This window comes from Cimex lectularius, unplaced genomic scaffold (assembly GCF_000648675.2).
Source record: "Cimex lectularius strain Harlan isolate CLEC.00 unplaced genomic scaffold, Clec_2.1 scaffold1, whole genome shotgun sequence".
In the NCBI taxonomy this organism is placed as follows: domain Eukaryota; kingdom Metazoa; phylum Arthropoda; class Insecta; order Hemiptera; family Cimicidae; genus Cimex; species Cimex lectularius.
In genome coordinates this window covers 2,326,653-2,352,018 of record NW_019392813.1, presented here as the reverse complement: position 1 = coordinate 2,352,018, position 25,366 = coordinate 2,326,653, and the positions used below count along the sequence as shown (strand labels likewise).

The 25,366-nt window shown below is 34.7% G+C and overlaps 2 protein-coding genes and 1 non-coding gene across 4 annotated transcripts in view; 2 read left to right on the top strand and 1 right to left on the bottom strand.

The window, feature by feature from the left end:
• Positions 1 to 25,366, top strand: part of LOC106662103 (neurocalcin homolog) — a 325,618-nt gene that overhangs the window by 152,460 nt on the left and 147,792 nt on the right. The window lies entirely within an intron of this gene.
• Positions 1 to 25,366, top strand: part of LOC106662113 (neuronal calcium sensor 2) — a 316,486-nt gene that overhangs the window by 151,884 nt on the left and 139,236 nt on the right. The window contains exon 4 of one of the 2 annotated variants that reach the window (XM_014385924.2): positions 4,613 to 4,692. The gene's annotated coding sequence lies outside the window, so the exon portion shown is untranslated. Of the gene's footprint in view, positions 1 to 4,612; positions 4,693 to 19,964; positions 20,777 to 25,366 lie in introns of those variants that run through there. The other variant, XM_014385933.2, reaches the window with a different exon arrangement.
• On the bottom strand, positions 24,941 to 25,013 carry Trnae-uuc. Its single transcript has one exon. It is a non-coding gene; the product is annotated as a tRNA-Glu (tRNA).

Below are 25,366 nucleotides of genomic sequence, written 5' to 3'. Positions count from 1 at the left end.
CTCAGGTTGCCGGTGTTTTTGAAAGTAGAAGAAAAAAGCCATTTGTAAGTGTGTCGGGTTGGAATGCAGGGCCGCGGGATTCGAACCCGGGACCTTTACCTTACAGTGATGAGCGCCGTGTCAACTCCTAAACCGTTGCGGCCACCGACGCCCCTAAATACAGATTCATTTTGTACCCTTTTTAAATTCAAATTAACCTTTTTTATCTTCAAATCAATCCTCTAGAATTTCAAATTGATCTTTTTCAATTTCAAATTAACAATTTCTAACTTCAAATTCTAAAATCAATAACACATTTCGTCAAGTTAAGAATTTTTAACCTCAAACTATCCCTATTTCATTTCAAATTAACCATTTACAATTTACAATTATCCTTTTTAAAATTCAAATTATCCTTTTTTATCATCAAACCAACCCTCTAGAATTTCAAATTGATCTTTTTCAATTTAAAATTAACAATTTCTAAATTCAAATTCTAAAATCAATAACAAATTTCGTCAAGTTAAAAATCCTCAACTAACCCATTTCCACAATAAATTAACCTTTTTAACGTTAAAAACAAACACTTTTTAATTTCATTTTTTGTGGGCTCATCTAAAACACTATATGAAAATTAATTAATTCATTAATGCTATTAAAATTAAAAGTTATATAAAATTAAATGTAAAAACAAATACGTATTCATTATTTAAGAAACAACCGAATTGATAGAAGGATCATTTATTTTTATGTTTAATTATATATAAATTTTACTTTCAATTAATTTTTATGAGATATTTTAGATCGGAGAAACTGCTGAACCGGAAGAGATAGGTTGAAATAATTTAAATGTAAGAAAGACATCGGTTCCTATGTCAAGAAGGGAAAGAGTCACACTTACCAGGTTGCTCTTAATATTAAGATCATACACGGGCACCTACTAATGGGGGTGAGACCACCATGCAGTTATGTGGGTAAATTATCTCGGTAGAACCCAATAACTGACAGGAAGGAACTAAGTCTAAAAAAAAAAGACATCCAGAATGACCTATGGCCTTGGGGTACAGGAGGAGGAACGGATCGTTGATCCACTATATCAAGGCCATAAACATTTTTAATTGAATGTAGATATATGTGCCTTTATGTATGTTATATGTGTAATTTATTGGAACGACTGTTTTTATTTCGTGATTGGAGAGGCTTGTCCCCAATTACCTCGATGAATATCGAGTATACTGCGGTGATGTTAATAAATTGTTGTGTGCATCTAATTTATTAGCGTGAATTGAGGGGCTTATCCCCCATTTTTCCGAGGAAGATCGAGTACTGGGGAAGTGCGAATGAATTGTTGTGTGGTAATGTAATTTATTAGCGTGAATTGAGGAGCTTCTCCTACATGAGGAACATCGAGTATTCTCGGATGTGATGAGTAGATGTAATTTATTAGCGTGAGTTTCTTCTCCTATCACCCCAAGGAACATGGAATACTCTCGGACAGTGTAAATAGTTTGATGCGTGGATGTAATTTATTGGCATGAATTGACTTGCAAGCTTCTGCTATTCCAATTGCTGTCTTTTATATTTTCCAATTAATTATTCTTTTTATCTAACGCCGTGGTTGAGTTGAAAAAGCTAATGAAACGTGCGGGATTCGAACCCAGGATCTTCGATTCAATAAGCCGCTGATCTAATCACTTGAGCTAATGTGACTTCGATCCACCTGGGCACCAACTCCCGTACAGATGGAAATATCAGTGAAATTTGGTCAGCTTATTTATGTGATGATTTTCTTTTAAGTAAATATTTTTGTCACTCTACTATCATTCATATTAATACTTTTTTTTATTTAGAAATCGTGAGATGTAGGTTTCAAAAAAAAACATTTTCTTTGTCGTGTCAACGTTTCGATCTTTATTGAGATCATCTTCAGGGCCTGGGATTTACAAACATTGTTTACATATAACAATTACATTTTGGATGTGGAAAAGTGAATTTATACAATGCAAAATATATTTTTTATATATTCAATCAAAGTTTTCTACTCACTCAAAGTTTTTGTCTTCTGTGTAATTGTGTCATTCTTGCGTGTCGTGTCGAGAGTGTCAGTGAGATTTTGTGTTTATATACGTTGGATTTTGAAGGGGTGGGGAAGGATGTCGGTATAGAAAAGACCACGACTGTCCTAATTATCCAACAGTTATTATTTTATTATTATTATAAATTCACTTTTCCACATCCAAAATGTAATTGTTATATGTAAACAATGTTTGTAAATCCCAGGCCCTGAAGATGATCTCAATAAAGATCGAAACGTTGGCACGATAAAGAAAATGTTTTTCTGAAACCTACATCACACCAGACCGCATCTCACGATTTCTAAATAAATATCGATTAACGGTCACTAATCACCACACATTTTAATACTTTTAATAGCCAATTTAATGCAAATTTATTTATAGAAGTACATTGCATTCTGTCCTAATTATCCAACAGTTATTATTTTAACTAAGTAAACTTTTTCAATATTATTTAAATGCCGTAGCCCCAGATTTAGACACAATAAAAGAAGGGTGCTCATAACAACACTATAGGACTTAGTAGGGTATTTTTATGTATGTAAAGCATCATTTTTCCGTAGATTTATTGTCATTGTAGATATTTCATTATCATTATCATTGCGCCGCAAAGTGCTTTGTTTCTTACAGTTCAACATTTGATTATTTCCATCTTTTTAAAAAATGATATTTTTTGTGTACTTTTTCTATTTTCAACCCTATTAACCTTTACAGTTACCCTGTAGAGGATAAGATTTGTTCTCTGCCCTGTTAGTACTTTATAGTGGCGGTGGCTCTAGAACAAAAGGGGGTAGAAAACGCAGGGGCGAATCTCCGGGGAGTCTATTATGATTACCCTCGTTGAACCCTTGCGTAGGACTTTTTATACTGGAAAACAAGACATGCTGATACATGTGTGTATACCGTACATTTCACATTACATTACGATAGCCAATCTCAGATTCTCAGGGCACCTGGAATTGTATTAACAAATATTTGTCTGTTCCAAGCCGGAATTAACTTAACTTATTTAAGAATTCCCCCCATTAAAAGATCCAATTGGGCTTGAAATATTCCCTTCAGTTCAGATCGACTGTATTATCCTTAGTGCGAGTGATGATGGTCCATAAGAACTCACATTTATTTAAAATCATAGCATATTTTTTATAGATTTTTTTGCGCTGGATATGTCATATTTTTTATTACTTTATCATTAACAGGTACGCAATATAAAGGAATGAGATGTTTCTTTTTCAATGGCAAAAATAGATTTTCTAAAACCGATTGTGAATCAATAATTTCTGCCTATTTTCGCTGTTTTTTATTTATTTATTTTATTTATTTAATTCTTTGCTTATTACTTCTGTAAGTGGTGTCATTTATATTCAACCCTTCCAAACTTAGCTATATGTTCACAAATCAATAATGACTACATTTATACATTCATGTTGTAGCAGAAAATAACCTAACCCCTTAAAACCAATACAAATACTACATTATTTACAAATTAATTAAGGTTTTTAGTTGAGATAAAAAAAAGGCAGTGTCACGAGCGGGATTCGAACCCCACCTTTTTGAATTTTCCCTTCTTTTTGCCAGGAATGCCAGGCCTTGAAAAATGGCAAAAAGGAGGGAAAATTCAAAAAGGTGGGGTTGAGAGGGGAAGACAGTGTCCCAGTGGATCGAAGTCACGATAGCTTAAGTGATAGAGTAGCGTATATAGCCGAAGATCGTGTGTTCGAATCCTGCTCGTATCATTGACTTTTTTATCTCAACTAAAAATCTTAATTAATTGCAAGATATTAATTGATCAAGCGGACCACGAAAAGTAGTGAAATTATTTACAAAACTAGAGTTGGGAAGCCGGCAGGGTGTTCATAACCTCGACGTCGTCCCATCAATCACGCTAATAAATACATTCATATAGAGTAGAATCTTTTATTTTATGTGTAAATAAAAGTTGGGTAGCCGCCGTTGATTTAATATCCCTTGTAGACTCACCCGCATATCACACTGCGTTCATACATAAAACTAACTCACATAAATCGACAGGTCCGTGGGGTTACTCTGTATTTCGCTACAGACCCATCCATATATACTCTCATACATAGGGGTAGTCACTGTTAGGGCGTAATGGTTTTCTGTCGTATGAGGATATGCTGCCCTTTTCCCGGTATTCTTGCAGTTTTTTTAGTCACATGTTGCATGTTTTGTTGAGACTCTTTGCATTGGTTAACCGGATTTGGCCATTTCTCACGCGTCAATGCTATCCTTCTTGCTTCCGAAGTATCGAAGATAGAGAAGCCTTTCCATTCATCAGTAAGTTCAAAAAAAAATCTTTGTCCTCCAGAATCAAAATATCTACTCTCATTTCGCGTTTCAATCCTTTCTGGACCAATTTGGTTCCGTGTCTATCAGAAAGTTATCTAGTGAAATATAATAGACGCTTTTATCGGTCTATTAAATCCTTACGACTCTTACATAAAAATTGATTTTTTTTCTGTTCTATTGCCAACTTAATACTGTTATAGCCATACTATTGTATTTTGCAATGTTACAAAATATATTTTCTGTTGCAGATGACTCGACTTTCTATATATATGATTCACCGTCACCAGGACAGTTGGGTGTTCGATATGGCGGAAATCAGCTCTAAAAGGTGAGTGGTAATAATTTAAAAATCGTTTTACCGCGTAAACACTTTACGGTAACAAGTGGTGGCAGGCCGACCTAATTGTTGAACCCGCCCAATAACTTAGAGCAATTACGTTAAGCGAACAGGAGGGTTGAATGTCCGCTTTTGGTTATTAATTGGAGTTGTCCTGGATGGAGCGACTCTCGCTCGCCCCGACCCCGCGCTTTCCTCCAAAGTTGTGAACTTTTGTCCCAACATCGTTTGTTGATTTATGGTGAACAGTGGAGTACTTCATGCTCTAACCTGACACTCGCCCTTTGTAGGAATATCGGCACTACTTAAGAGTTATTAAATTGACTTATTCTAACCTCTAGGCTATTTCCCACAGATTTTTCTATGTTACTACTTTACTACGTTTTCTACTTTTAAATGAGAACCAATGTATTGCATGTTGATCTTCACAATATAGTTAACACTTTTGATATGTTTTAAAACATATGCATAAAGAAAAACATGTTAGTTCATGAGTAGAACATAATAGAACTTATGTTTATTATTTCTGTGTGTATACAAATGTATACAGCTTTTTTCCGTCAAATTAACCCTTTTTACTGATTACTGATTTATATGAGCTCACTTCTGCCAATAAAATGTACATACGTACACAGTTGAACCTTCCACTTCTCGCAACCCATAGGCAATACCAGCTTCTGTAAATTGCACTAAATTACGAGTAGGCTTCCAGAATCATCAATCCCGTGTGTTGGCAGCCCGGGGTCAGATCTCGGTCTTATCCGTCCAGCCGTCGAGCTTGGTCTCCAGGGGCTATCAACAACTTGTTGGTCAGTCATTCCAGCCTCCAGCGCCAACAGTTAGTGACGTGCGATAATAGAAAATATTCGATACCAGTACTCGATACTGGTAACGAAAGAAATATTCATACCCGAGTATCGACGGAAATTATTCGATACTAACGAGTACTTACTCATATGAGTAGTTTTTCGTTTATTCATAAATGATCATATTGTGGACTTTGGTTAAAATACGCTCATGCCTTAAAATAATTAAATTGTAGGGTTTTTAATTTTTAAGTATTTTTTTATACAGCGGGTACGTAGGTAAGAAAAAGGAAAAACTGCCGACACATTTCAACATAATTGATATTTCAATTTTATCGTTATCGAGTTTTGACAAAGGGTGTTTGGTTTTCAAATGTTTGAAAAAAAAGACGTATTCCCACTGTATTCATCAGATTTTACAAAAGGCGATTCAGTTTTTTTAGTAAAATAACCTCAGGCATTACTTTTGGGAGATGATTAGGTATCTACCTACGAAAAGGAAGGCGAACACATTTTCGAGACTTGAAGACAAAAACATTTTATAAGAAATTACTGAAATTGAAAGTGCGAGGTGCGACGCGGGAAAGAATTATGAGTTACCAGAATTATCAGCAGAGCTACTAACCTCCAATCAAAAATCCCGATTATTGTTGACACATGCTGCTAGTTGGCGCTCTTAACAGTAAATAGTCAATTCCCAGTTTGATGAAAGGTAAATAACAATTAAATATTACTTGAACACTCGACGAAAAATCTATTTGATTAAATTTTCCGATACTACAAAAAGTATTCGATACTTGTGGTATCGAATGGAAATATTCGATGCTTTACTTATATCGATTGGTATCGCACGTCAGTACCCTCAGTTAGGGTGGTGGAGTACACGATATTCCTCCATCAGCCTTTTCACCTAAAATATAACACTAATTGGACTCAATATTCCGCCATCGACCCTCTCACACTACACATTCACGCTAATAAATACCTGAACTCTCACACACACACTATACACAATATCAGCATTATGTATACTGTAGATGTAAACAACCTTGTTTCCACCAATATTCGGAACAGGCGATCCGGAGAGAATCTTAACCGAGTTAGGATAGGATAACCCGTCTTTTTCTGGTCAGCTCCTCCGAGGGCCGCCTAACGACAGTGGTCTTGATAGTGATTAACCCATTCCATTATTTATTCCTTAAATATTTCGGTACCTTGAGCTATCTATTTATTATGAATTAAAATGATAATTAAATAAAAAATATAAAAAAGTAAAGAAATGGAAGGCGTAAGGAAAGGGATATCTAGACATGAAGGCAATGAATAAAAAATCTACTTGGGGGGGCATCGGTGGCCGCAACGGTTTAGGCGTTGACACGGCGCTCATCACTGTAAGGTAAAGGTCCTGGGTTCGAATCCAGCGGCCCTGCATTCGAACCCGACATACTGACAAATGGGCTCAAAAACACTGGTGTGTTGATATGACCTCCGCTGTTGCGAACCCTCGTAAAAAAAGTGCCAGTACAATAATACAATAATGTTTTTCCGCAAAATTCGTAACAGGCTACCCGAATACTGGCACATTCACGCTAATAAATACATTCGGTTCTAATACACAAAGGAATACAAGACGTTATATCTAAAAGCACTATATACATTAATAATTTCATCAAAAAATCGAAACAAGCGACCCAAACACAACAAGAACAATTCTCGGGTGGCATTCCTACACGCTTTCTATATGGAGCCGAGGAATGACACCGTTCAGTTAAATGGAGCACATCGAACAACCTTCTCTACAGTCCAGTCTGGATGCAGGGCCGCTGGATTCGAACCCGACATATTTACTCACAAATGGGCTTTTTGTCAAAAAAAACACTGGCACCCCGAGGGTTGATATAACCTCTGCTGTTGCGAACCCTAGTAAAAAATAAACAAATAAAAAAGTACTTTCAAAAAAATCCAGCGCATACTTTTTATTATTGATCTTTTGGGCTTCCCTTATTTTGAAATGTCGGTTTATTAGGTGAATGTGATCGAAATACTTTTCGTTTTATGTTGATGACAGTTAAGAATATATGTTTGATCTAGTTTCTTTTTTATGCCGAAATATATTGAATTTCTTTCTTTTCTCATAATCATAATTAGTTATTCCATTATTTTCAAATCGTAGATGGTGTTGTAACCGCATTCTTATCGCCTTGATTTTGCACTTTTTCCCCTTAGCACAAGTTTAACGAATTTTTATATAATGCTATTATGCGTTGTTAATTTAAAAATTTGAAGACTGGCAACAGTAATATCATCATAGACGATCGGTTCTTTGGTCCTCAATGGCATTATCAGACTTGACGGTAATTGTACTTTGCCGTTCTCTTTCACTGTTCTCTATAGAAACGAAAGCTCGTAAAAGTCGTGCCGAAAATCACCCAGCGTCGAAAATAAACTGGCTAGAAATTAGTTTTGACCGAAATTCTCGTAACACGTCATCGACCGACGGTATAATTTGGACGTATTTGCATTGTTAGCATCGGTTCTTAAGCGTGTAAGAATAGCACATTTTAAAAAAGTACAACAAACCTCGTTTTAAATGGGCCCGATTTTAATATGGTTATTAGACTCTGGTGCACCGCCTCGAGGAATGGATGTTATTACCTAAACTAAACTACCCGTTAGTCGATCTACCTCAAATTATGCTGGCCTATAATTAAACATGGCACAAGACCGTTAGAGCTTCGTGTCTTGGCGGTGTTAATCCATACGCCCAAAGCGGTGGTGCTTTTAAAGAGCAAGCGCGCCTGATTTCCAAATGTTAACATAAATACCGGTAGCAAGAGGTGCATCGATTAGTTTACGGATCCAGGACAAATCGATCGTCTAAACTTACTAATTGACTCGTTCATAGTGGTCAATAGAATCGAAAACGTAAAAAGTACGATGATGAGTTTTACCCGATTGCACTCCGTACTTTAACAATTAACCTTGAATCAGCTCCATGCATTTCTTCTGAAATTATTCAACACCAGTTATGTCCAATCAATAAAGTGAGCGCCTAAGCATTTCACTTGTATTAATCTTATTCCAAAATCTTCAAACTAGTTCAATATTGAATGTCGTTTGTCAGTTATTATACGTAATGGGCATGACAACTAGGGGCAACGTTGGGCAATGTCAAAGAAAAATCAACAAGGAACAAATTATCGCTGAGGACAGATTGTTTCATTTTTACTCATGGGTGTTGAGCCCCATGAGGATCTTTAACGTCCGGACTTATCCCCAAGGGGACTTTTCAGACGCCTAGTGTTCTCGAAAGAACACCAGGAAGATTTTACATGCATGGACTTGTCACATCCCTCGGCTAGCGAGGTGGTGCAATACTATCCAAGTTCAGAAGTGCCCCAAAAAGGCACAGCCTTTTAGCCATGCCTTTCACCACCCCCGGAAAGATAGAGAAGGCATTCTATCTCTAGCTCCGGTTAGCCGGTCCCCTCCAGCTTAGGTACAATTTGTTTACAAACCACGACCACCACGAGTCCAACCTCAATTAGTGGAGCCGGTTGGATACTCCACTCCCGTGGTTCAGTATTATTTTTAAGGTGGGACTGATCGCCCACCCGAGAGGTGAACGAACTCCCTACTGATGCACCCGTTGCCTGAGGGGTGCGGGTTCAGTAACCCAAGAATCCTCTGCCAAAGCTGAGGGGTGGAGAGGGAGGGAAAAGGAAATGGGTAGGAAGGGTAAGGAAGGTAATAGAGATAATGCCTCCATCATTGGTTACCCCCTGGCACCAGGGTTGGTGGTCGGACTTTGCCCTGGCCCACAGGGAAGATGTCCCTGTGGGTAGGTATCGCGGATACAAAGTGAAAATTCTACGGGACTCACCATTCAATAAAAAAGTGGTAGGAACAAAAACTTCGTCAGCATATCAAGATTACGGTTCAACCATAATCTCTTCCAGGCGCATCTGCATTCGGAGGAGGGAATCACTGATATGCGACCAGAAACTAACTGGAGCTATCGCAGACTCCAGCCACGTGATTTGGAAGTGGCCAGTACTGGGGGACTTAGGGCGGGGAAAGGTCCCACTTGCCATATTTGCAGCGTATACTGGGTTTTAATTGATCCAATTGAGTTCTCTGACTCTCAACTGCTGTGTGAAGACTTTAATTCGCTGGTTTCACACCAGGCAATTTGTGGAATTAACTTCTTCCCGTTGGGCGACCTTCATGTTTTTGCTCTTCTGCAAGAAGAGGAGGGAAAAAATAAGGAAACCCAGTCTCTCCAAGCTTCACTTCTTTCAGTTTTATAACAATATTCATTAAACCTCATGTCCTATATCGAGAGATTAATCCGAATAAACTGTTCCACATTGTAATTTAAAGTAGGATCTTTTTCCATAGTGAATTCAGTTGACCGACTACAGCGACTGGTGTGACGGACGTAGCCCAGCTTTGTGACTTGAGTCAACCAGTAGGGATTTGGCGTTTGAAGCCGTTCAGGCCGTTTCAAAGCATTTCCTACATGGGCTACACTCCTTGGCACGAGCCCGTTCTACTTTAACCGGCTTCAAAAAGGCCTAAAACATGAAGTTATGCATGTTGTTTACAAATCCAATGAAACCTCTTCCTAGGAAACAGTCATGGTGTCCTCTTTCTAGAGGTGTCCTGTCAATAGGGATTTTTATCATCTGATAGCACATAGCAATCTGTATACGTACAGATCTACAGGGTGATTGACTATAGGACTACTCGATAGTGATATTTTTCTGTAGTTATAGTGTGGACTAAGTAGAGGTGTATATGTAGAAAATGAATCTGCATTGTCCTGTAAACGGTGGTGTCCCCTGTACACAGGAGGTGTTTCTAATAATAGGATTAGTGAATGGGTGATATTCGACAAAATTTATGTCTGGCTCATCTTAAGTAGAGTAAAGTAAACACTAAACAAATGCTTCAAATTTACATCAAGAGTCGTAAACGTAGCGTTTTTGAAATTTTTTTAATGGCGAATAGCTAGTTCATAGTCGGCTCTCGATATTGTTTTCCTCTTCAGCATTTTTTGGTTAAAGTCTCGGCAGTATTTTATTTTTATGTTTCCAGTTTCTTATACCTCCTCAATACCTACGGTACTCCATCTACTGAATAATATATATTCTTTCTATACTAAATCAAAACATCCGGACGTGTTTTTGGCATCGACCACCTGCCTTCATACATGCAACACAATCATACTATTGTCTAAACCTATATGGTTGGTTACCAAGGTACCCTATATTGCGAAGGCAGCCGATTCATTCACACAATAGACTGTAGACTAATACATCATTCACCCCCCATACATTCATCAGCAATCTCGCTAATAAATACATTTACTCATGTGTCCTTTATACACCACAAACATAGACTATTTACAATTAAAACACACACTGGGGTACTCGAGGGTACTCGATATTCCGCCACCAGCTCAGCTTTATTATTGTTTTTTTTTCTGCTGATGCCAAACGTACCAAATGATTTTTTTTAAAGGTACTTAGTAAGGTAAAGGTACTTTAAATTTATCCTAGACTACCGTAACTTCTGCCACAACTTGTGTGGTGATTAGTGACCGTTAATCGATAATTATTCAGAAATCGAGAGATGCGGTCTGGTGTGATGTAGGTTTCAGAAAAACATTTTCTTTATCGTGCCAACGTTTCGAACTTTATTGAGATCATCTTCAGTGCCTGGGATTTACAAACATTGTTTACATTTAACAAATCCATGTAGGATGTGGGAATGTGAATTTATACAATGCAAAATATATATATTTTTTATATATTCAGTCAATGAATGGCACAATTACACAGAAGACAAACACTTTGAGTGAGTAGAAATACTTTGATTGAATATATAAAAAAATATATATTGTGCATTGTATAAATTCACTTTTCCACATCCTACATGGATTTGTTAAATGTAAACAATGTTTGTAAATCCCAGGCACTGAAGATGATCTCAATAAAGTTCGAAACGTTGGCACGATAAAGAAAATGTTTTTCTGAAACCTACATCACACCAGACCGCATCTCACGATTTCTGAATATTCTGCCATAACCTTTATTTGATAAAATGGTAACTCATCTTGTTAGTAACTCGTATCCGTAGATATTCCAGCAGAATTCAGCTTCAGGACACAGAAATTTGCCCCAGATTAAGAATGAACCTTCCTGAATTTATCAGCTAGGAAAAGTGTCCTGCCAGCCCAGACCTCAATCCTTTGGATTACAAATTGTAGTCAGTGTTGGAGGGCGTGTAGAAAAAAACAAGTAAGTAGATTCTTTGAAGCAGTAGATTAATTTACATTAGAAACAGTCCATGCTGCGTGAATTATTTTCTGATGTAAAGCGGATCATTTTAAAAAAATGACTTTTCTAGTACTAAGTAACTATTTAAATTAATAATTTTTATTTGACGACTTGTTTTGTTAGAACGTATGTCTAGATTAGTTTATCTCAAGGTGATCGACCCTGTGATTATCGTTAGTCGTTTTTGTTGATGTCAAGCTCACGATGTCCAAATGTGACGTTTTACTTTCCAGTATCGCTCCTAATTTCTGTTAACGACATGCTACGTTAGGACACCGGTTTCTTCACCTAATCCACATTGAGCAACTAGAAAATCCAGTTTGACGTTAGCGTGTTCGCCCCGTCTGGTGGTAGATAAACATGCTAATGATCCTAGCCTTATAAAGGGATTCACTTAGCGATTCGAGTTTATTTTCCGTTAGAATCTGTACTTTCCGATTTAGTTTGCTGTCGTGTAAAATAAAATAATCTTAATACCCTCCGATAAAATCCCGAGACGAAAACAGAAAAATACACGCATAAGAGAAAAGAGAGAACGTACTGAGTTCGGTTTAATAATAATAATTAAATCTTTTATATTTAGTTGTCTGATTGACCAAATTACTTCTTTCAATTAATTAACCTTTTTTGGTTTTAGTTGAAATGAAAAAGTTAGTCACGAGGGGGTTTCGAACCCACGACATTCGGCTAATCATAATAATGTGAGATGTTTAGGGGCCTATCAACATCTGAGGTCATCGCCCGCATTTCTGCGTGTTTTTACTTATTTTTCCGGTCTTTCATGCATGTTTTTCATCCTACAGCCATTTGAGCGTCTCGATCCGTTCCTGACTATGCTTCTGTATGAAAACTAAGTCGATATACAAAAATGCTAGACTTTCATTTGTACCTCACTTTGTCAGCTACAGAATGGACACAAAACATGCAATACATATAAAATACATAGAACTATGGTCATATTCACTCCCACCAGAGTACTCGATATTCCTCGGGGCGTGGTTAAACCCACTACATTCTCGGTGATGACTTATTTTACTATCCAGACGTCGCACACTAACCCCAGAGTACTTGATATTCCTCGGGCGGGGTTATAAGCAACCCCTTCCTTTCGCGCTAATAAATTACTTTTATTCTCCAGACGTCATACACCCACCCCAGAGTACTCGATATTCCTCGGGGCGGGGGTATAAGCAACCCCTTCCTTTCACGCTAATAAATTACTTGTACTCTCCAGACGTCATACACTCACCCCAGTGTACTGGGGGCTGGGTTAAAAAAACCTTCTTTTTCACTAATTGCATAATGAGTTCCTACGCAGTCGCTTACCGGCCAGGTGCCCTTGAGTTATTCTTGTATGACCTATGCGTAGACTTGGCAATATAGTCTTTTCCCATTTCGACCCCTTCTCCTCGGAGAAGTGTCTGGGTCTTCTCCGAGGAGAAGGGAGTGACGTTTTTCTTAATCTGGCAGGGGTCATATCTATTTTTACGAGCCGTGTGGTTTTTCCATTCTGATTTTACTGTATTTGACATAAAATTACATTCATTACAATAAATTAATATAAAAATACTCAAACACTATAGACATTTAAAAATCCGTATAGCCCTGTTATTAGTTAGTTATTTTTCTGGTCTTTCACGCTTATTTTTCAGCCTGCCATTTTAGTGTCCCGATCTGTTTCTGACTATGATTTTATATCAAAACTAAGTCAATATCCTAGAATGCTAGCCTCTCATTTGTACATCAGGTTATCGATTACAGACGAAATATAAAACATACAATACAAAACAGTATAAGGACATACCGTAGGTGTGTGTGTGTGTGTATAGAGTTTGGAAGTTTGGATTGGCGACACTCATTTTAAAAAAATATTATATTATTTATATTAAATAATATAAAACATAAAATTAAAATTATAATTATAATAATACTCGCTGCCTATACACCCTAACACCCATATTATGACCTTCGTGGTGGACACCGCAATCCTCTCCTCACATCCTTGCAGCAAAAACAACCCAAGATACCTAGACCTCATTACCGATTCGTAAACCCGGTGGCTCATCCAGCTAAATTAAGAAAAAACCGGCACGCGTCGTTCACGCTTCGAAGAAGTATCTGCCCACCAGATGACATACACAGTAAGGTACGTTTATAACCTCATCCAACCAAATCCGCTACTCAGATACTCAGTATTCTTCGGGGCGTGGTTAAACAACCCCTTTCATTCATGCCAATAAATTAATACAAACACTATATACATTTAAAATTCATGTACCCGTGAGGTACCAGAACCAGAACAGCTATCTTTTCCCGCAAGACCACGTACAGGTCCGATGATATATCAAAATTGTTCCAATAAACATCAAGCCTTCTACAGTTGAAAATTATCTCGACCATTATTTTATGCTTGCTACGGTCTTCTACGCAGTCGCTTTGCGGCCAGGAGGTGCCCGTGAGTTATTCTTGTATGACCTATGCATAGTCTTCCCCTTTTGACCTGTCCTCCGACCGACCTCTTTCTTAACCTGCTACAGTTGGCATGGTTATATCTATTTTAACGAGCTTTGTGGTTTTTCCATTCTGCTTTTATTGTATTTGAAATTAATAGTTTTAAATCCGCTAGGCCGTTAGGTAGGAGGAAGCCATGCCAGCACGACTTTGTTCCCAACTGAGACGATCCCTTTTACCTGTATTTGATGTTAATAGGGGGTCCAAGGAGAAGCTCCAGATTAGGGGAGCCGGTACATACCAAAAAAGATCTACGAGTTTTTCATTTTTGATTAGCTCCGTTTAAATATGTAAAATGTAAATAAAACGTGTATGTATTTCTGGAATAACGAAATTAAATCAGGTCCTGATCCGTTCGCATTTTTTTTAAGGTTAGCTTCAGGCTAACGGGGCCGATTGAAAAATTGTGTGACATAACTCATCTCGAGTTGCTCAAAGTAATTTCCATATTCAAAAAGGTTCAGGTAGATAAGTTTGAACTCGAAGAACTCCTGGAAATAATGCACTTAAGCGGAGGGGAAGGTGTCGGCGAGGAAAAAGAGAAAAATCAATTTCCCACACCGTCTGGATGGGATATGATGGGTCTAGTCACAGGCGTTAACAAAGTCAATTCCGATTCTCGATTTTCCCCCTTCTCAGGGTGTAGGATAAATGACTGTTTTCAAATTGCGGCCTCCTTTTTTTAATATTTGTACTCTTAAAAACCAGCACATATTTCAATTAAATGATGCTGTTTATATACAAAATTATTATTGAATAATTTATATACTTTATTCTTTTTATATTATTCTTTTATTCTATTTTTTATATTATACTATATGATTCACGCATAAGTTCGTCAGGTGCTTCTTCACCTCAAATACAACAAAAAGTACTATGGCCGATTCTCAACCCTTTCGGAGATATTAAACTTTTTTCAAAATAAAAGCACCAAAAAAAAGGAAAGTCAGCATTTTTCTACTTTGGTTGCGTACTCTGTTTATTGTTATGTGTTTTGTTTGATTTTTCGTTCAATTTTTCTTTTGTTGTGCTGTGTGTTAGGTTAAAGTTGTGTTTTACAACTTCCGTTCATCTTGTTGTTCTCTCTCTCTCTCTCTCTCTCTTTTTTTCTTTCGTTCTCCCTCTTTCTCTCTTTCTTTCTCTCTCTCTTTCTTTCTTTCTTTCTCTCTCTTTCTCTTTCTTTCTTTCTCTCTCTCTTTCTCTCTCTCTCTTTCTTTCTTTCCCTCTCTTTCTTTCTCTCTCTCTTTCTTTGTGTCTTTCTTTCTCTCTCTTTCTTTCTGTTTCTCTCTTTCTCTCTCTCTCTTTCTCACTCTCTCTCTCTTTCTCTCTCTCTCTCTCTCTCTTTCTCACTCTCTCTCTCTTTCTCACTCTCGCTCTATTCTCTCTCTCTCTCTCTCTCTCTCTCTCTCTCTCTCTCTCTCTCTCTCTCTCTCTCTCCCTCCCTCTCTCTCTTTCGATCTTTCCTCCAATTTTTCTGCTTTGGTTGTTCACTATGTTTATTCTCTTTTTTTTATATTGTGCAATATGCTGCAAGTGCCTTTAATCAATTCTATACGAACAGAAATGACGATAATTTGTATAAGTCATGTTTTCTTTCTTTCGTCATTGTAAAATTATCTTTTTTATAGGTTTTGTTTCATTTTTCTTTCTGTCTGTTCTGTTTTATTAAGTAAAGTCAAATAAATTTTGGCTAGGACAAAAAGTTGAATTACTTAACCGCCCCACCCCTTTTTTCCCACCGTCACCACTTTTTACTCATTTTGTATAAAATTTCTGCATTTGGGTTCGGTGTAATTATAAAAGGGCGTATACCGCTAGAGAGCTTATTAAACGAAGAAATTGTTATGAAATTTGCTAAGCTATACCGTGAATCTTTTCAACGAGGTTGCAAATTTGTTTTACTTTTTTTACAAATATTAAATTTAGATGTTTTTGAAAGATGTAGTTTTTTCAAAAATTAAATTGAAAGTTCTTGAAGGATGCCCTTCTTAAAAGGCATTTAACTCTCTTTTTTATTCAATTAATTAATCTTTATGTTAGGTATTGGTTGAGATAAAAAAAGCTGTGTCACGAGCGGGATTCGAACCCACGACCCTTGACTAAATACGCCGCTGCTCTAACCACTTGAGCTATTGTGACTTCGATCCACTCCGACACCAACTTCCCATCCCAATCCCACTTTTTTTAAATTTTCCCTCTATTTTCTATATTTTGTTTAATTATTTCCCCAAAAATAAAAAGTTCTAGAGCTAAGAGTAGTTTTATAGAAAAATTGTTTTCACAGTTAGTGAGTAGGAACTATCTTTTTCTAAAGATTGAACAACATCACCCCACCATTTATCATTTCTATTAATTTGTAGTCAAAGCATAAATGGATCATAACGCAGTGAATAACACTAGCTTGACCTACTTAAAATCATCCAGTAAACAAGAACTCAACTTAAAACTTTATTATAAATTAAGACTTTCATGCTCAAAAACCAACAATTCAACCTGGTTCAACCCCCAATGTTTGAAATTAAGCCTAACCCCAAAATTCGTTTCTTGCTAAATTAAATGCTAAAAATTTACCAACTCTCTTACAACATAAATGCCATGAAACCATATTAAATAATGAATTACATAAATTGTATACTCAAAGTAGAATGGGATAAATTCGATTATGTTATCAAATGTTAAATTTATCATTGATAAAAAACAAAGTATCTTGGATAAAAAAATTAAAAACATGAAGTACGGAACATTTAAAAATAAAAATACTCATAAACAACACCAATCAAATTACCCAAGGGTTATAAACTTAACAAACATGGTACTAAATAAAGAAAAAATTTATTAAATGGAGGCTTAAAATGTGTCCCAAAAACAGAACTAGATACAAAAAAACTACTATCTAACTGTAACTACGAACTATGTTTTTTTATAAAGATCAAGTAGATTTATGACGAAAACCTTAGATATGTAGTGAATCATTCTCAATAAAAATAATTGTTCTCTATATACATAGCATCATTCAGTAATCATAATAATTGATTTTTTTTAATGACGTCTTGATTATTTATATTTTGGTTTTGTAATTTGGGCAGTGTACAAACCTTCCACTAGTTGATTGTTATTGACAGAAATCACGCGCGCAGTTGTGCATTGCCTATTCTGATTTGCCATGCATTGGTAATATTCTCAAATTACATTCAGGATGTGCTTCACCCTCCTCTAAAATAACACAAACCGTATAATTTATTTTGATTCTTGTCAAAGAAAGCGTTAAAAATGCCGACACAATGTGATTACCAATGCTTGTCCCACAAACCCCTAAGGGAAATTTAAAAAGCAACCAACAGTTTAAACTGACTTTTAGCGGGAAAAACCCATAGTACGTTCTATACAGCATACTGTACATTGAATTCTACACTGTATAAAAGAAAAGTAAATATATGAAATAAACAAATCTCTGTACAAAATAAGCTAAATAACAAATTGAAACATTTAAAATTGAGGAAAAATATTAACACATATAAATATATTTAACTACTGCGTTTTCCTATTAAATGGTGAATGTTAAATTTTTAAAATATTCGGACTGTTTGGTGAATGTTAGATTATTAAAATCTTTAAAATGTTTTGCAATTGTTACATTTTTTAAAAATTGACAAAGTTTGGTTAATATTAGATTTTAAAAATTTTCTGAAAGTTTGGTGAATGTTAAATTTTAAAAATATTCACACTGTTTGGTGAATGTTAAATTTTTAAAATATTCAGACTGTTTGGTGAATATTATATTATTATAATCTTCAAAATGTCTGGTGAACGTTAGATTTTTCAAAATTTCACAATGTTTTGCAAATGTTAGATTTTTAAAATATTCAGAATGTTTGGTGAATGTTAGATTATTCACATCTTCAAAATGTTTTGCAAATGTTAGATTTTTATAATATTCAGAATGTTTGGTGAATGTTACATTGTTAAAATATTCAGACTGTTTGGTGAATATTATATTATTATAATCTTCAGTGTCTGGTGAACGTTAGATTTTTCAAAATTTCACAATGTTTGATGAATGTTAGATTTTTAAAATCTTCTGAAAGTTGGGTGAATGTTAAATTTTCAAAAATATTCGGTCAGTTTGGTGAATGTTAGTTTATTAAACCATCAAAATGATTGGTGAATGTTAGATTTTTTAAAATATTTGGAAGTTTGTTATATTACATTATTAAAATGTTATGTTATATTATTAAAATCTTCAAAATGTTTGGTGAATCTGAGATTATTAAATCATCAGAAAATTAAATCAAATTAAAATCGTCAAATGTGAGTTGCATGCAAATGCAAATGATAGATTTTTAAAATCTTCAGAATGTTTGGCGAATGTTAAATTTTTAAAATATTCGGTCTGTTTGGCGAATGTTAGATTTTTAAATTATCAAAATAATTGGTAAATGTTAGATTTGTAAAATATTGGGTCTGTTTGGCGAATGTTAGATTTTTAAATTATCAAAATAATTGGTAAATGTTAGATTTTTAAAATATTCGGTCTGTTTGGCGAATGTTAGATTTTTAAATTATCAAAATAATTGGTAAATGTTAGATTTTTAAAATATTCGGTCTGTTTGGCGAATGTTAGATTTTTAAATTATCAAAATAATTGGTAAATGTTAGATTTTTAAAATATTCGGTCTGTTTGGCGAATGTTAGATTTTTAAATTATCAAAATAATTGGTAAATGTTAGATTTTTAAAATATTCGGTCTGTTTGGCGAATGTTAGATTTTTAAATTATCAAAATAATTGGTAAATGTTAGATTTTTAAAATATTCGGAATGTTTGGTGAATGTTAGATTTTTAAAATCCTGTGAATGTTTAGTGGATGTTAGGTTTTAAAAATCTTCAGAACGTTTGGCGTATGTTACATTTTTAAAATATTCTGTCTGTTTGGTGAATGTTAGATTATTAAATTATCAAAATGATTGGTAAATTTTAGATTTTTAAAATATTCGTAATGTTTATTGAATGTTAGATTTTTAAAATCCTGTGAATGTTTAGTGAATGTTAGGTTTTTGAAATCTAAAGAACGTTTGGCGTATGTTAGATTTTTAAAATATTCTGTCTGTTTGGTGAATGTTAGATTATTAAATTATCAAAATGATTGCTAAATTTTAGATTTTTAAAATATTCGTAATGTTTAGTGAATGTTAGATTTTTAAAATATTTCGAATTTTTAGGGAATGTTAGATTTTAAAAAATAGAAAAAATCTCATCTGAAAACCACAGCAGGTTAACCCATTCAATCATGTACAACTATTAGATATATTTATTTATATACATAAGTTAGTCTATCTAATTTAATTTACTTAAGTACTAAAATTACCAGTTCCCTTCATCCTGTTTTAAGGAGCTCACATAAATTGGATTATTAGAAATATGCAATGAAAAATCATGCACAATGTAAAATTAAAGGCATATAATTAGATTTAATGTTAATATTTCTCGTGTGTTATGATTTTTACCGATTCTCCTGTAAATGTTAATTAACTGATGTACATTAGTTCTACTTGCATGTTTCTATTCTGTTTTCTTTTTTTGTCTTTTTTCGCCAATCTAAAAACCTCGAGGTAAAGAAAAATGTTGACTTTGATAATCAAAATTGAAGGCAGTAAATGCATTTGTTATGGAGTTATAACACTCATACACATTGCTTTAAGTCCTTATCCTTCCAGGATTTGTAGAAAATTCCGAAACGTCAACTTCTCCCCTTTTTTTTTCTTCGACGTACGCATGACATTATGCAACCCACATAGAAGATTTGCGTCCAGGTTTTGCGAGTGTGTAAAATGGCGCTTGCAGGAAGCAGGGGGTTGATCCCGAAATAGGGGTTGTTTTCCAAAGGGGAACTTGGTCCGGAACGTTAGTCCAAAAAAATTTTTTCCAAGCGAAGCCCGACGTCTACCGCACTCGGAACCATTCCGACAAATCCAATTTTGCGCCTCAAGACCCGGGTTTGGAAAATATGGAAAACGGTGTTTGCAGGAAAATGGGGTTGATTCCGGGACGGGTAGTAGGGTCGCGAAGTCGAGCTTTGTCTGAAATGGTAGTAGAACCTGTGGAGGGACCGACCTGGCCACCAGTCAGCTTTCAGTGAGTGTCGAGGGAGTATCGTCGAGCTTTAGGACTTAGCGAGTGGTCCACATCTTCTGAGCTTGTCTTTTTGAGAAACTCACTCCGTTCATCCTATTGATCCGATGATAAAAGTCCCCCGGAGCGACAAGACCCGCGAGTGCATGTGCTGTGTCCTTTCCTAGGGGTATGGGAGTTTTGGAATCTGCCGGCATCCTCGGATCGTTTCTCTACCTCTCAAAGGCTGTTTAAAAATATAAGACTCTGCTGAAAAACACCAATTTCATCTTTACATAATTTACCAGTAAGTATTACTACTGTGGAATGTTTTTACATAATTACTAGTGAAGTAGTAACCTTAGCCTTTTTCTTATCTATTTATGTATTCATTTTCTAGCATTACGAATTGTTTTAAATCTATCGAATTAAAATTTCCCTTCTATTCTCTGGTTATTTTCTAAAATTTACTTTATCCCACTTTTTTTTCGAGGTGTTTTGCATATATACTCTTACTTCATGACAAGAAATCAAAAAGTAAATTTTTAGTTTCCTAAGTTTTTTTTTTTATAAAATAGATATTGGCTTAGCACTCTGTCTGCTAATAAATTCACTTTGATTAAAGCCTGTACTCCATATTGTTTATGTGCCTTCAAATTATCGCATGTTTCCAATACGAAAGGTGATCAATATTGTGTTAATATTTTTTTAAATGTTAATTTTATAATCCTACGTTCTATTTAGGTACTGGACACAAGGAAAAATCTTTATTTTTTTAAACATTCATTCAAGATACAGAGTATAGGTTTTGTTTTGAAAAACTACCCTTTAGTCATTGTTTTTCGGATTTACGTCGGAATAATAACACAAATAATTATTGCTTTTTATTACCACAACAAAAATCGTCGTATTTGTAGTTTTTTAACCAATTTATTTTAACTTACATTTTAAAGACACGAAATTAAGTTTATTACTTAATTTCCTTTTTGAGAAGTCATTTAGCAAGGCTAAACTATCAAAGATAATATATGCTTTTTGCAATGCAAAGAAAAATATTAAAAAATATTTTTTTAAAGCATTAATTCAAAACAGAAGCAAGGGTTCTTTTTCAAATTTCCCTTTAATCGTGATTTTCGAATTTAGAACTGTAATAATAAAGAAAAATAATTGTTGATAATTACTGCCACCACTGAAAACGTGGTATTTGGTGTTTTTTTATTTGAATTTCATTTTAAAAATGCGAACCCCTTGTTTATTACATCATTTTCCTTCTGTCAAGCCATTTAGTATGTTTCAAATATCAAAGTAATATAATTTTTTGTAAATTTTAATTTTATACTATTATGATTTATGTAGGTACTGAATTTAAGGGAAAATATAAGAAAAAAAAACCTTCATAACATCAAGGGTTATAGATTTATTTTTTAAAAAACTGGCCTTTAATCGTGGTTTTTCGGGCTTAGAACTGGAATAATAAGAAAAATAATTGTTGCTAATTACGTGGTATTTAGAATTTTTTAGACATTTTATTTGTAATTATATTTTAAAAAGACCAATCCCTTGTTTAATACTTGTTTTCTTTCTGTGAAGACATTTTCCACGTTTCAAATATCAAAGGTAATTATTTTAAACTATAATTTTATACGATTATGTTTGATGTAGGTACTGAGAACAAGGAAAAATTTCAAAAATGTTTTTTTTTAAACATTCGTTTTAGATACCTGCAGGGTATAGGTTTCTTTTTAAAAATTGGACTTTTATCGCGGTTTTTCGAATTTAGAATTGGAATCATAAGAAATGCTTAATTATACCACAACTGAAATCTTACTATTTGGAGGGTTTTAGCCAATTTATGTGTACTTAGATTTTAATAGGACGAATCCCATGTTTATTACTTAATTTTCTTTTTGTAAAGCCATTTAGCACGATTCAAATATCAAAGGTAATATACTATTTTAAAATAGAATTTCAACAATAATGTTTTATATACGTACTGAATATAAGGAAAAATTTTCAAAATGCCAGCAGATTTAATTTTTAAAACCTGGCCTATAATCCTTGTTTGTCTAATTTCAAATTGGAATAATAAAAAATTCAAAAAAAACTATCGTTATTTACTGTCAAAGTAGAAAATGTAGTGTTTGGAGGGTTATTTTGTTTGTATTTACTTTTTTAAAAAACACGAATCCCGTGTTCATTTTTTTTGTGAAGTTATTTTATTAAAGTCTTTGGTGTACAATAACGAAACCTTCCCATGCTTAATTAAGCCTGAGATTCGATCTTGCAGTTGTTATATTGTTTTTTAATTAAATTTTGAAGTATATGTTGCTTGACACCCGATCTTAAAATACAAAACGCGATATGCTTAATATTTGTACAACAGGCGACGTTTCATTAATGTAAACACGCCCAGATGCATACATATTTTTGCATTTTGTTTATATCTGGCGTAAATTTCCGCTTTATATGCCTGGGGCAGGGGATAAGCACTTTTTAAAAAACAATCAAAAATATAGTTATATTAAATATACGATATATTTTATCTTGTTTGCCAGATTGCTAGGGAGTAAACTAGTTTAAATTGTATTTAGCCATTACAGATGTTCGGATAATGATCAATAGAGGGATTAATTAAGAATAAATCTAATTTATATATTTTTATATTTATTTTTTTAAGGATGTAGAGGGAGCAGATTTTACCGCGCGATCCGATGGTCTTGTTTAACGAGTTTCTCAAAAGCAGGTTTTTTGTCTGACCGCCTTCACTTTACACCTACTTTTTAGAAGACATTTATAAATTTCCATCCGGTTTTTCGAAATTCAGAACGACCCAAAAAATAATATTTTCAATTTTTTCATGGGGTGTTTAAAAATACTGTAGATGAAATTTTTAGCCATCCATTGGAGAGATGATGAACATTTTATAATTAAATGTTATAACATAGGATTCATTTCAATTTTTTTCATCTAAACTGAAAACCTTAATTAATTGTAATGTATTAATTGTTCAAACGGACCACGAAAGTAGTGAATTTAATGAATTAAAATGAAGTACACTTCACTATAGCTCTCCGTGAAAATTTCATTTGTCGTCGAGAATCCAATCCGATTACACGACATTTGAAAAATGGCAAAAAGGAGGGAAAACTCATAAGGTGGGGTTGAGGTAGGAAATTGATGTCCGAGTGGATCGAGGTCACGATAGCTCAAGTGGTAGAGTAGCGGCGTATCTAGCCGAAGATCGTGGGTTCGAATCCCGCTCGTGCCATTGACTTTTTTTCATCTCAACTAAAAACCTTAATTAATTGTAATGTCAAGCGGACCACGAAATTAGTGAATTTAATTAATGATACAGTTCTAGTTTGTCATGTAATTCTTTACACTTTTTTTTCTACAAATTCTGAATACATAGTATTCTCCTATATATTAGCATATTATTTTACGAGGGTTCGAACAGCACAGTATATGACCTCATCAATCCTCAGGGGGCCGATGTTTTTGAAAAAAAAACATTTGTAAGTACGTCGGGTTCGAATGCAGGGCCGCTGGATTCGAACCCGGGACCTTTACCTTACAGTGATGAGCGCCGTGTCAACGCCTAAACCGTTGCGGCCACCGCCGCATTAGCATAATTGTAGGTAAATTCTTGTCGAGAAGAGGAACATGAATGATCTACCTAGATTACAGATTTTATTTTCCATTGGCAAAAAGGCGTTTTTGACACATCCATTAAATCCCCTTGTTTACAAATTGGCGTATTTTCAATTTCGGTATGTTCCTCGGTGTCAAAATATAGTTCGATAAAAACCAGATAATCCATTAATACATTTAGCCGATAAAAGGACATCTTTCTGTTATGACACTCGATGCTAAACCGATATCAGTTCCCTCTGATAGCTTTTTATCTAAAAGGCGTATCGAGTTATTAATTCGAGATCCGGTTTCTTCACCCAGTAATTTCCCTTTAAATTCGGAATTGACTAAATTGTCTAAAATATAGTGATTATGTAGAATTTCCAGTCCACATTGATTCAGATGTAAACAGTTTTTGAAACTTGTTCACAATGCTTTTCTTATCTGTATCTTATTGTTTGGTTGAGTTAAAGTGTTAGTAGGGTGTCATCTGAATTCTCATCTGCCTCTTTGAATTGGGTTATCTCCCAGCCTTTTATCCATGTCCGCATTAGGGTTTTCTTTGATGTTGTTCCGGATCCGTAAGTGTATTCCGTAGTATTGGGCCTTTACAATATTCACAGATGAGCAATCGATATCGCTCTAATGCTCTCTCAGTATGTACATTATAAACAATTTGATGCATTAACATTAAATGAAATCCGATTAATTGAAATTAATTAACGAAGCGATTTACGTAGGAAACGACGTCATGTCAAAATTTACTAGTTTTTGTGGTCCGCTTGTCCAATTAATATCTTTGAATTAATTAAGGTTTTTAGTTGAGATAAAAAGTCAGTGTCACGAGCGGGATCCGAACCCACGATCTTCGGCTTGAAACGCCGCTGCTCTACCACTTGAGCTATCGTGACCTCGATCCACTAGGACACTTCCCATCTCAACCCCACATTTTGAATTTTCCCTCCTTTTTGCCGTTTTTCAACCAAAACCTTACATAAAAAGATTAATTAATTGAAAGAAGTAATTTGGTCAATAGTCCACTAAATATAATGGATTGATACATACAAACCGTTCGCTTGACCAATATCTTTCAATTAATTAAGGTTTTTAGTTGAGATAAAAAAACTCAGTGTCACGAGTGGGATTCGAACCCACATGTCATGTCAAAGCATGAAACTATATAAACCGCTTTGAAAGTTAATACTTTATACTCTTCTTGGGTGTTTGTGGACATTTTAGGTTATCAACTACTTTAAAAGATAGA